Source organism: Mastigoproctus giganteus, chromosome 3, assembly GCF_048544385.1.
Source record: "Mastigoproctus giganteus isolate SK-2022 chromosome 3, ASM4854438v1, whole genome shotgun sequence".
Taxonomy (NCBI): Eukaryota; Metazoa; Arthropoda; class Arachnida; order Uropygi; family Thelyphonidae; genus Mastigoproctus; species Mastigoproctus giganteus.
Window position 1 is genome coordinate 172,890,763 of NC_143577.1, and position 13,812 is coordinate 172,904,574.

Sequence of the window (13,812 nt, forward strand, 5' to 3'; positions counted from 1 at the left end):
TGCGCATACAAAAATGGATATGCGCACCCGCATACGAAAATAGGCATGCGCACGCGCACACGAAAATAGATATGCGCACGCGCATACGGAAATGGACATGCGTACGCGCATAAGAAAATAAACATGCGCACGCGCATACGAAAACGGACATGCGCATGCGCATACAAAAATAGATATGCGCACGCGCATATGAAAATAGACATGCACACATGCATACGAAATGGATATGCGCATGTGCGCATACGAGAATAGACATGCACATGTTTATGAAAATGGACATGCAAAATGGAAAATGGGCATACGAAAATAGACATGCGCACGCGCATACGAAAATAGACATGCGCACGCGCATACGAAAATACATATGCGCACACGCATACGAAAATACATATGCGCATGCGCAAACGAAAATAGATGTGTGCAGGCGCATACGAAAATAGACATGCGCACGCGCATACGAAAATACATATGCGCATGCGCATACAAAAATGGATATGCGCACGCGCATACGAAAATAGGCATGCGCACACGCACACGAAAATAGATATGCGCACGCGCATACGGAAATGGACATGCGTACGCGCATAAGAAAATAAACATGCGCACGCGCATACGAAAACGGACATGCGCATGCGCATACAAAAATAGATATGCGCACGCCCATATGAAAATAGACATGCGTGCGCATGTCAATTTCCGTATACAACATTTCAACATACATTTCGTATACAACATTTCAACATTTCGTATACAACATTTCAACATTCGCATACGAAAATAGACATGCGTGCGAAAAAAACATGCGCGCATAACCCACCGAAGGCGAAACAGAAAACTTTCAGACAGTTTCAGATAGGTTGTTTATATGTGATGCCTGAAATAAACTAGCACAGCTTGCTAGTTTATTTCAGGCATAAACAAATACGAAAATAGATATTTCGCTAGTTCATTTCAGGCGCAGTCTTGAACAGCACTCACTGTTCGTCCAACACCCCAGGGGCTCACATCTGGTGAGTATGGGCTTGGCAAACCCAGGGTCCTGAGCTGGATTCCTTTCTACTTCTGACACTCTCTCTCTCTCTCTCCCTCTCAGGGTAAATCGGGGAATTTTTTTTTTTTTTTGGCTGGTGCAGCATAAACTTGGCTTCCTTGCACCATATGGCTAATAATAATAATAATAATAATAATAATAATAATAAAAAATAATAACACTGGAAAGGAAGGATTGCTCAATGCTGGCCTTCCGCTGGACGCTCCATGTTTATTTTCCTCATTGAGCAATGACGAAAATAAACATGCGCATGTGCATTGTATTTCCGTAACCAACTGTACGTCAATAACCGTCAAACTGTGTTTGTTCTATAGTCGGACAACGGAAGTATTGTATCGTATTGATACAATCAGCCAAAAAATTATATACAATAAAACAGGGGTGGCCCTTTGGCCAGCCCTGTTTTATTGTATATAATATAATTTTTATTGTATATAATTTTTTGTATATAATGAGGAAAATAAAAATTAAATCCGCGATCGACTCTTTAGTCGATCGCGGATTTAATTTCGGTCGGTCACGACGAAAATTTTAAATATACAGTCATCCCTGATTTGTGCATCTTGTGCAATTTTTTGAGATGGTAGATCGCGGCACATTTTGAAGGAAAACAGTAGATCGCATCACATATTAAGAAACATTACCCAATTTTTTTTTTTTTTTTTTTTTTTGCTAGCGGATCCTCACACCTAGCTCACTTAAATAGGGTCTCCGGATGACAGTTGAGGCATGTTTTGTCGTACAATGCCGTTTCAAATTATATTCTTTCAACACAGAAACTGCTTCCTTACATATAAGGCAGGTACATCGGTTATTGTCCCTTATAAAAAAATAATTAATCGACCAAAGTTCATTGAAGACACGACATTGGGAATCAATTTTTCTTTTCCTTGACATCTTGATTCGCTAAAATTAAAATTAAAAATTCTAAGTTAAATAAAATTAAAAATAGTATGCATTTATACAAATAGCGCTAATAAATTGTTGCGCGTGATAATCGGTGCAGCGGCTCGACGACTACGGTCTGAATGAGAATAGCTGACCAGGAGAAAGATTAATACGCGTACTCGTCTTTACATTGCAAACTGCAAAGAACGCATTGCATACAATTCTTTTACTAATACTTACTTGATTAATATTTAGATTAGTGTTTAGCAATTGTTTTAACAGTCGCTTATTTTAACTTTACTGTTTTACTTTTTGACAACTCGTGTTCGCCGGAAATACTCGAGGAAATTTAACTTATAGCCTTGGGCACTCGCACTGTTGGGATTTCCGATATCGCAAGAAACACTGCTGCCAAGTGGAAACGCACAGAGTTGCAACAATGTTACAAAATTATATTTGGACGCATTTACATTATATTTTGATTAAAAATATCCTTATATACGATATGTAGCAACCAAAAAAAGATTTCTATAGAATAAATTTCACGAGGCGGATGAAATAGTCTTTCGGGCCGGATGAAATCATCTGGCGAGGCCGGATCCGGCCAGCGGGCCGTAGGTTGGGAACCCCTGATCATGTAAAGAATGGTGTTTTTTTTATTCTCACAAAGTCCTTTAAATTTGGGAGTGATTGTAGACAACTGAATTCTGATGTAGGGTGCGAAATTCCAGTCCGTAACGAAATTTGAATTTTGTTTGAAAAAAAGTAAAGTTCACAGTAGGTCATTACGGAAGTTATCCCAAGGAATCAGCGGAGCAGAGTTAGGAAGCTACTCCCCGAAGGGATGAATTGCTATCTCATTGTTCCTTGTTGCATCTCGATGTGTTGCATTGGAATGTCGGTCTTTTGACACGTCTGAACAGTAACTGGATTCTGTGAGTATTCTATAATTTAGAATTATATTCGAGGATTATGTGCGGGTACAGAGTACGACTCGTACAGTTTTCAGACATACTCAGATATGTCTGAAAACTGTACAGTATTGTAAATAATAAATAAGTGGCTTTGCTTTGCTCGGTACAGTGCTTTTCTATACACACGGTGGGGGCGGGGGAGGTTGCCATAATCTGGCTCGAGACCGCCCTTAAACAAGAAATAAAAAAATATCCTTGCGATTATAATCATATGGTGGTTATCTGCGCAGGTAGTGGCATCGTCACCGTCCTCTCCACACTGGGTGGGAAAGGTCCGGGTTCGAATCCCGTAGATGACACGAGGAAATTTAATGGGCTTTTTTCATTCCTTGGCTGAGTTAGTCGGTCTCAGGCATAGATAGCAAGGTTTTCTCCCTGAAAAACTGGGGTTTTTCGTCCAGCAAATCAACCAGAAAACAACAATAGGCACCTGCCACTGAAATCTTCGGAAACTAGGGGGAGGGGCCTGCCAAAGTACTAATGCGATCCCTCTACGCCTGACCTACTCCTTGGGGTGAAGTATGGGCAACAGAGGGTTCCCACTAGGGGTCAACGGCTAAATGGTCAGAGGAACAACATAATACGACACTACACAGCACAAAAATACGCTTTACACTTTGTGAAAACCTCTGGCCTTCACAGAGTTCTGTGGTACACAAACAAAGTACACAACGTGGAGATGGGGGAACCCCCTGGGCCATTTGACAACTAACACTTTAAAATTTAACCCCCCCCCCGTGGGATGCCTCTATTCATACAATGATGTAAGGTAGAGGTTTTAGTCATAACCTGGGTTTGATGTCTTGAGAGGAGAACGAGTAGTATGGAAAGTAGATTATCCTAAAATGTTGTTTTAGGATATTACTGGAGTGGCTGAATCCACTGCTTCTCTATTAAGGAATACAATGTTCAGCTCTTTCTTTTTATTAAATGCTTTCTGTATTCTGAAGAAAGTTTCAAGGTTTGTGTTTGTGGATCTGTTGTGAATTATTGAATGGAGATAAGGTCTATGTCCAAAGCAATGCTGCTTGTGTTCCAGAATAGTATTTTCAAGAAGTTTTACAAGATTGCATCCGATGGATATTGGTCTGTTTTTTGCTTTTTGGAATTGTATTGACTGTGTATTTTCCCAAGACTTGGAGAACGCAGCTATTGTGAATATATATATATATATATATTTTTTTTTAAATCGAGGAGTAGAAAAATAGGAAAATAATCTGGATCGACTATGCATTTGTTGGGAAGGTAGTTAATTGTCCTCATAATGTCTTGTTTGGTTGTGATTACTAGGACTAAAAGTCATAGACTGATGGCTTTTAGTTTTGATGCATGAAAACTTGGCTTTTAGTGATGTGGGCAGCTGAGAGCTGCCCACATCAGTGCCGGAGCTTGCACTTCAGCTTCACAACACAGTGACGACCCCCAGGGCAGAGTGCACTGGTCCCAAAGGAACTCGTTGTTGTAGGTGACTCTATTGTCAGAGAAACGGGGAACATATTGTGCAAAAAGGATAGATGGAACAGGACCAGGGTATGTCTGCCAGGGGCAGAGGTTGATGACGTTGTAGGGCAGATATCATCCTTTAAGGATAAAGGATGATACTGTTGTACACGTTGGCACTAATGATATTAAGAGTAGGAGGCCATCAGAATTACTGAACAAGTACAAGACAATGCTGAAAAAAAGCCGTGAGTTAGGGTTGAATTTGAAAATGTCTTCAATTTTGCCCAGACACGATAAGAGGGATTATATGATGACAGCCATGTCGATCAATTCGGCTCTGGAGAGATCGTGCAAGGCTCAAGGGGTAGAATTTTTCTCAGCCTGATCTGTGCTTGTTAACAGGAGAGACTGTTTCTACAGGGATGGGATACACTTAATAAGAAAAGGTGCAAGAATATTTGCTCATGCTTTTGAGGCAGAGTTAGGTGGATCGGAAAACTGCTAGCTTGGGGGGGGGGATACACAGACTAATAGATTAACAGTAGCCGTTGGCAGAGGTAAAAGTGATTCTTACATACTTCTGTTGAAATGCAATTGAGCAGCAGCTCAATTGCATTTCAACCTGGAAAGCAAGACAAAGGGAATTTCTAGAACTGCTGGGAGTCATAGTGGAACAAGTAAATACATGGGCTGTATTAGGGTAACTAAGAGTAGAAACAGGTGCATGTATACTTGAATGTACACCAATTCTAGGAGTATAGTTAATAAATTTGGTGAGCTTGAAGTGCTAGTCAAGACATCAAAGGCAGATATCGTTTGGATATCAGAGACATGGTATCACACAGACATAAGCAGTGCAGAACCGGAATTTGGGGAGTACAATATGTACAGAAAGGATAGACAGGACAGGAATAGAGGAGGGGTTTTGTTGTTAGTTAAGAAACACAAAATATAAGGAAGTGCATCCAATTGATGTTGGTGGACAATCAATGTTGAGTCTGTTTGGTGTGACATAAGCACTGGGATTGGAAAAATGAGAATAGGTGTGTGTTATAGGCCTTATGAATCTGATGAGTATAATGAGCAGTTGTGCAGAGAAATAGAGTGGGCCAGTAAATTAGAGTGTCTTGTAATGGGGGATTTTAATTTCCCGGATATTGACTGGAATTTGTGGGTTGGTCACTCACACACTAGCAAGGCTTTTGTGGATTTATTGGATGATTGTTTTCTACAGCAGATCAGGCACTCTTGATCTGATTATCAGTAGGATTCTTAATGCATTAAGAATCTGCATAAAAAGGAACCACTAGGTGGCAGTGATCACAGTGTGCTGAAATGGGATTTACTCAAAGAGGTAACTACCATCAAGGATCAAGGGAAGGGTTTTTGCTTTCGTTAAGGTGACTATGGTGGTCTGAGACAGTATTTAAATTCTATACGGTGGAACCAACTGATGATGTTACCAACAGAAAATTCAAAATGGAAAGCATTCAAAGAATTAATCTTGGAAGCTACTATGCTTTTCATACCAACAAAGAAATATTGTTCAAGATTTAGGCCTAAATGGATGTCAGATGAACTAATTAGACATGTGACAGAGAAGAAAAATGCATGGGATACATATAAATAAACATGTGACACAGAATCCTATGATAGATATAAGCTGGTCTGTAACCGAGTTACAAAGTAGGTTCGGCAGGCGAAGGCAGATTACGAGAAATCTTTGGCAGAGGATGCAAAGAAAATTAGTAAAGAGTTCTTTACTTATGTAAACTCTAGAAGGAAGGGAATGAATCTGATTGGTCCATTTGATATTGATGGTTCAACTGTTGATGATCCTGCTCAGGTAGCTAACAAACTAAATGAATATTTTGCATCTACATTCACACATGAGGAGTTATTCTGGGAGGGGAATGCCAGAGGTGTATTCAACTCTGGCAGTAAGCTAGATAATCTTGTAATAACTCACAGTAAAGTGGAGGAGAAATTGTTGAAGATAACCACAAGAAAGGCACCTGGGGTGGATGGAATCTATCCAGTTATATTAAAGGAGGTGGCAAAGGAAGTAAGCAAACCTGTAGCCATAATTATGAGAGCTTTCCTGGAAGGTACCCATGGACTGGAGATGTGCAAATGTGACCCCAATTCGCAAAGGAGGATCAAATGGAGACACAGGTAATTACAGACTTGTTAGTTTAACTTCTGTTTTCCAGGGAAATTAACGGAGGCACTGGTTAAAGAAGTATTACAGGATTATCTAGACAAGACTTCCGTTATAGCTCGGACACAGCATGGGTTTTTTAAGAGGAAGTCTTGTCTGACTAATTTGATTGGATACTATGATGTGGTCACAAAGGAACTGGATGCAAAGAATAACTTTGATATCATATATTTGGATCTTAGAAAAGCCTTTGATACTGTTGCACATGGAAGACTTCTGCACAAATTGGAGCAGTGTGGCATTGGAGGCAAATTGCTGCTATGGATAAAGGGATAGTTGAGTGGGAGAAAATAAAGATAGTGGTGATCAATGGACACTGGTCTTTGTGGACTAATGTTATTAGTGGAGTCCCCCAGGCTTAATGTCCAAGTTTGCAGACGATACGAATTTTGGCAAGGTTGTTAATGACACTAATGACAGTACACTGCTGCAACAGCATCTAGAAAAATTGAGCAGATGGGCTGAGAGGTGGCAAATGAAGTTTAACATTGATAAATGTAAAGTACTACGTATGGGATTCCGTAATCCCAGAGTAACGTATCAACTCTGTGGTACCACACTGACAGTGGTAGAGAATGAAAAAGACCTGGGTGTAATTGTGCAGGCAGATATCAGGTTTTCTGAACAATGCAAACGGTTTACAAGAGTAATAACAATGCAAACGGTTTACAAGAGTAGCTCACGGTGTCTTGCTTGTACACCAATGCTAGGAATATATTATTATTTTATTATTATTATTATTAGCCATATGGTGCAAGGAAGCCTAAGGCTTATACTGCACCAGCAAAAAAAAAAAAATTCCGAGTTACCCTGGGGGGGGGGGAGAGAGAGAGAGAGAGAGAGAGAGAGAGAGAGAAGTAGAAAGGAATCACCAAGAAAGAGAAGAATGATGATACCTAGCTCAGGACCCTAGGTGTGCCATGCCCATACTCACCAGATGTGAGCCCCTGGGGCTATATATCTTGTCAATGATATTCAGGAAGTTTTCTGGCAGGGATAAGGAGGTGACCTGACCTGTATACACCTTGAGTAGTGTATACAGGTCAGGAGGCCTCATTTTAAGAAGGATGTAGAGCTGTTGGAATGAGTACAGAGAAGGCCAACAGGATTAGTGAATGGAACAAAGGGTTGCTCTTACAAAGAAAGGCTTAAGTTTTGCAAATTACAGTGTCTGGAGACTAGGCACCTGCGAGGTGATCTGATTGAGGTGTATAAAGCCTTGAATGGTTTCAGCATGCTCAATGCTGATGGGATTCTTCCTCTTGCTCAGAATAATTGACTGAGACGGCATAAATTCAAATTGAGGAAAGACGGCTGTAGGATAGATGGGCGAAAGTTTGCTTTTAGACAGCGGGTTGTTGATTGCTTGAACAAACTTCCATCTGTTGTTGTAGAAGTTGATAGCTTAAATAGATTCAAGGCAGAACTTGATAAACATTTGGAGCAAGTGGATGGGTGAAATAAGAGTGGTTTTTTTTTTTTTTTGGTTGATGCTAATAAGTTTGTTTTCTTGCATCATGTGCCTTTGCTAATGCTAATGCTAACCTCTGTCAAAAAAACACACTCTAAAATAACTCTCTGCTGGATCCCAGGACACTCTGGAATAAAAGGCAATGAAAAAGCAGTTAATGCAGTAAAGTCAGCTTCTGAACTGCCAAGCAATACAAAGATATTTCCATACTCTAATTTTGGACCAATTATTATTAGAGAATGTGAAGATGAATGGGCCCAGATATAGAGAAATCAAATGAACAACAAACTGCAGGAAATAAAACCAAATACACAAACATGGGACTCAAGTCTGAAAAAAGTTGCAGAGAAGAAGTATGCTTGCCAGACTAAGAATTGGCCACACCCATCCTACATATTATCATTTACTAGCTAATAAAAATCCCCCTCTCTGTTTTCAATACCAAGTTCAGCTTACAGTAAAACACATCCTTTTGGTATGCCCATGCTTCAGAAATTCCAGATTTCTTTGCTTCCAGAGTTTATGCAATAATCAGAATCCACTTGCCCTTCAACAGATATTAGACAACTCTGCAAATCTATATGAACTATTTAATTTTATCCGGCAAATACAATTTGACAAACAAATCTGAAAAAAATTGATTTATAAAAAAAAAAAAAAAAAAACTTGGAAAGACACATCTTGACCTTTGATGCCTTGTGTCTTAAAACCCTTAAACAACTACAACATATCTTTACCCCCTGATAATTTTCCCAAATAAATACCCAGATCTGTTTGTTTTTCAATATCTTGAGTGTGGTAGCACTGGATTGGTATTCTATTCTTCAATTACTACCCATTCGTCCCAAGGGCTCACATCTGGTTAGTATGGGCTTGATACACCCAGGGTCCTGAGCTGGATATCATCATTCTTCTCTTTCTTGGTGATTCCCTTCTACTTCTGTTGCTCTCTCTCTCTCTCTCTCTCTCTCTCTCTCTCTCTCTCTCTCTCTCTCTCTCTCTAGGTAACTGAGAATTTTTTTTTTTTTGCTGGTGCAGGCTTCCTTCCTTGCCTCAGGCTTCCTTGCAATACATGGCTAATAATAATAATATGCTTGCATTTATCAAAATTTCTTTCTTCCCAGCTGTCCATCTGTCTAATTTTTATAGGTCTTATTGCAGTAGCTTACCCTGATTCCTACTATTAGCCACCCTGTCAACATTTGTATCATTCTGCACAGTTACTCCAACATTGTTTGATATGTCTTCCTCATTATCATTAATAAATATTGAAAGCAATAAAGCATCTAGCATCTGAGGGAGAACCTTGAGGGACTCTGCTGAGTTTAATATTAGTGAACAAAGAGCAGTGCCCATTAATAACTACTCTCTCTCTTCTGCCACTCAGCCATCCCTTTATCCATAGCGGTTAATTTTTTTTTTTAATGAAAACCCCAACATGATATTTGAATCTATACTACTTAGTTGCATGCTTATGTTGAATGCTAAAAAGCCAGAAGATACTTCTTGACATTAGACTTGAATTTTTGTAGATTTTAATTTTGGGGAAATATGTTGAATTTCTTTAGATTGTAATGTTCGAGAAGTTGTTGCGGACAACAGAAACAGAAGGGATAAAGAGGGAAATGGAAGAGTTCATTCTGTGAGTTTGGGATTGGGCAGTGAATGGATGCTGATTGGCTGTAGCACATGTGCAGACTGGTTTGAAAGAGTTTAAAGAATTGCAGATACCACCTCAGAAGAATGGTTCCCATGGTGGGTTGAGCCAAAATATGTTTGTTCCACAATGTTTAGTTATGGTGACATTGGAGTTTCTAATATGCATTCTTACTTCTATGCTTATGCCATTCATAATGGAACAGCTCTCATGATCTCAATGTCCGATGCACACACAAACCTCATTTTGTTAGATCCAAAATTTTGATTAAACTAAATGATGATTATAAATTATGGACCATGAAAATGCTGGCCATTGCAAAATGCAAATCAGAGTATCTGCATACACTGAATGCCAGACTAGACTGCTCATCGAATGTTTCACATTTGGAGGCTTACACAAAATTATGTTGCTATTCTCTGCCCCACATGACAGCTCCAAGCTTTTGAATGTTCCCATTCTTCCCATGAGCATTTTTTTTGGTGATCGAGAATGATGACCTTGAAGTGGTTTGCACTGTTGTCATCATTTTTATTTTAAATAGAAAGGATGCAAGAATATTTTCTCCTGCTATTGAGGCAGTGTTAGGTGGGTCAGAAAACTGCTAGCTTAGGGGGATTCACTGACTAATAGATTAACAGTACCGGCTGGAAGAGGTGAAAGTGATTCTTGCACTGCTTCTATTGGAATGAGCAGCAGCCTGGAAAACAAGGTGCAAGGGATTTCAGAGACTGCTGGAAGTCATTGTGCAACAATTAAATATGTGGGCTGTGTTAGGATAGCTAAGAATAGGAACAGGTGCATGTATACATGTGTGTACACCAATGCTACGAATTTGGTAATTTAGAAGGGTTGTTTGTGAGAAAAAGATCAAGCGTATTGGCTGTATGGTCAGGATTGTCTGGTATTCGTGTAGGTAAATTAACAATTTGTAAGGTCATTAGTAATTGCAAAAGCCTCAGTATCTCGGCCAGCTTGGTCGGTGTGACTAGAAAACGGAAACCAGCTGGAGTTGTGAACATTAAAATCACCAAGGAAAATTACTTCACTTTTAAGAAAGTTGGACTGGAGAAAATCAATGTGCAAAGAGAGGAAGTCGAAGAGCTCCAAGTGATTAGTGGAGTCGGGAGAACGGTAGAGACAACAGATGAATTTTACACAATGAGGTAAAGAGATTTTAAGCCACAGAAATCGAAAAGAGGAGATTCCAAATTACCACGTCTCTGGCAGGGAATATCGGAACGGACATATGCACAAGTACCACCTTTGAGGCGAAAGGAATCATACAGCGAATAATTTGGGCAACTGAGATGAGCAGTAGTTGAATCAACCGATAACTGAGATTCTTTCAGAAAAAGTACATGGGATTTGGCAGACTGCAAGTGGTTATGGACATCATTGAGATTAGAATTGAGACCACGTGTATTTTTGAAATGAACTAGGAAATGCTTGGGAGGTTTAGATCTTTTCTCAGATAAGCTTACTCTATTAGTTTGACAATTCATGGTGTATTCAATAGTAAGAAAAAGTGGGGAGGACATGCTTTATGAAGTAATGAAATTTTTGGATATGGCGTACACATGGTAAGAATATACCCAGATCCTTGACATAACGTGGCCTCGACAATGCTCCCCGCATACACACTACTCGGATTCCCTCCGGTCACTATCTATAAGAGTAGAGGTAGCAAGATTATACACTAGCTGATCCGGAAGCCTCCTAGAGATTTACCAATAGGTTCGGTCCGGTGTACTAACTAGCGGCCGGCCTGCGAACACCGTTTTAGAGTTGTACCCTCGAAATGTAAGGAAGATTGGATCTCGCCAAGATGTCCATCATAACCTCAAAAATCATCAGTCATACAGCATGACAGCATATTCTACAACTCCTAGCCCCAGGCATGGTAAATTGATCCTCCTTCAGTGCAGTTTCTATTTCAGCTGTAGATGAGAAGAGTATTGGTCGTGCCTCGATACCGCATATTAGTTTATCTCAAAGGCGTTAGATCGGATTCAAGTCTCTGGGCCAGCCAGATCAGTTGTTGGACTTTGTTTTCCTTAAAAACAGTTTTTTTTTTTTTACATTGCTATCATGGACACAACGGAAATATCTAAGATGACAGCATATTATTACTAATAGTCCAAGTACGAACAACGAGAAGCAGTAGCGCACATCATACTCCATGCTGGGCATAGATTCAAATTGAGGAAAGACACTTGTAGAATAGATGTGCGGAAATTTACCTTTAGCCAGCAAGTGGTTAATTGCTAGAACAAACTTCCATCTGTCATTGTGGAGTTCATAGGTTAAATAAATTTAAGGAGAAACTGGACAAACATTTACATTTAGAGGGAATGGTTGTGTGAATTTTTTGGTTTTTTTTGGCTGATGCTGCATAAGCCAGACTGTGTGTTTTTTTTTTTTATTACTGTATATCTTGTATATTATTGTATATTTAATCCTGTAAATATCTCGGGTCGAGCACGCATGTACTCTTGTTTATTGTACATTGTGTTCCTCGCACCTTAGTGTGTAAATATTCACACCCTTCTGGCACAGAGCCGTCCCAGGGTGACCCAAGGTTTCTTGGGAAATAAACTGATTTAATAAATAAATAAATAAATATGTATAAATTGACTAGTTATTCCATAGGACCTGCTTCTACTGTCACACTGTCCAAGAAGGATGGGCAAGGAACCACCCTTTTTGGACAGTAAACAACACATTAGACGACCATTGGTGTGATGTGGGTAGGACTACTAAAACCCGAAAATCCCATACTATGAAATTCTTGGACATGCCTTAATTCCTTCTGCACTCACCTAAATGCCCTAGTTTTCTTCTATCGTTTGTGTACTTCGGCTATTTAACTTTTAAATGTTCAAATGTGCATTTGTTGCCCATAATAACAGGTCTCCTTCAAATTCCTTTCATTTATTTATCTGCTTACACCCTAAACTTATCTAAAAAGAGATCCTTCTCAAGATATTCAAAGACATTCAACCGAAGTTTGACTACCCCTTCAACTTGAGATAAGGACATGGCAGAACAATATGTATACAATTTTTTATCAGCATTTAAACACTAATTAAATATATAATTTTGTTTCAAATACTAATTAAATATATCATTTTCTCTAGTTCCTTTCCTGAGGGTGAAAGCCCAAATGACACTATTGTAGTTAGACCTCCAGGCTCAACAACAAAAGCCCAATGTCTGAAATATTGGACTCACCATAAACTTGAAAATATTTTACCTTCAGACAAGTTGCCGTCTTCTCTAAGTCAGATGGGCGTTCCCTTACGAGGGATGTGGTTCTTGTTAGGATACCGTTTCCTAAAGTACGAGTAATTATTTTTTTAGAATTTGTGATCTATGAAACTCCTTGAAACTTTTTAGTTCCTTGATGCAACTCATTCTGTTTGTAGTTGACATCTCTCTCTCTCGTTGTTTGCACACTTTTAGACTTGTTTCTGCTTTGCATATTATTTATATTATATTGTTTTCATTATTTACTACATTGGGATGGATAGCCGAATCTCCACCTCTTCCCTCTTCATTCCTCCTTCATTCCTTCAGTAGGATAGTCTACTTTTAAAGCAAAAGTTAATGTAAGTAATGCACTGAGTGTTGGTCTCAGGAAGTTTAAACAAAATTCTTAGGGCAATTTAGGACTGAGACCAACTAATATTCTGAAAGCATAAATCATTAAGTGGGTCATTACATGATGAACTGGAACTGAAAAATTGCTTACTAATAAAATGAATATAGCAGCTTCATAGACGGAGGTTTCTCCGCTCTCAAATCTGTTAGATTAATCGAGATTGAAAATAATATTAGTATTAGCCAAAAAAGTGCAAAAAAAAGTACACCTTTTCCTCAGAAATAAATAAAAAGCCCAAAAATAAAATAAAAAATTACATATGTGTTTCCCCCACCTCGCCTCGGTATCAATCCAACTGACCTTCTAAGTGTCCCAGGCTATCAGCCTTAACTAACAACAGAGGTAACTTATTACAGCAATTAACAGCACGCTGACCAAAGTTTTCTGTTGGTGAGATGGAGTTATGATTCACATGGAATTTTGTGAACAAACAGGGTTATGAT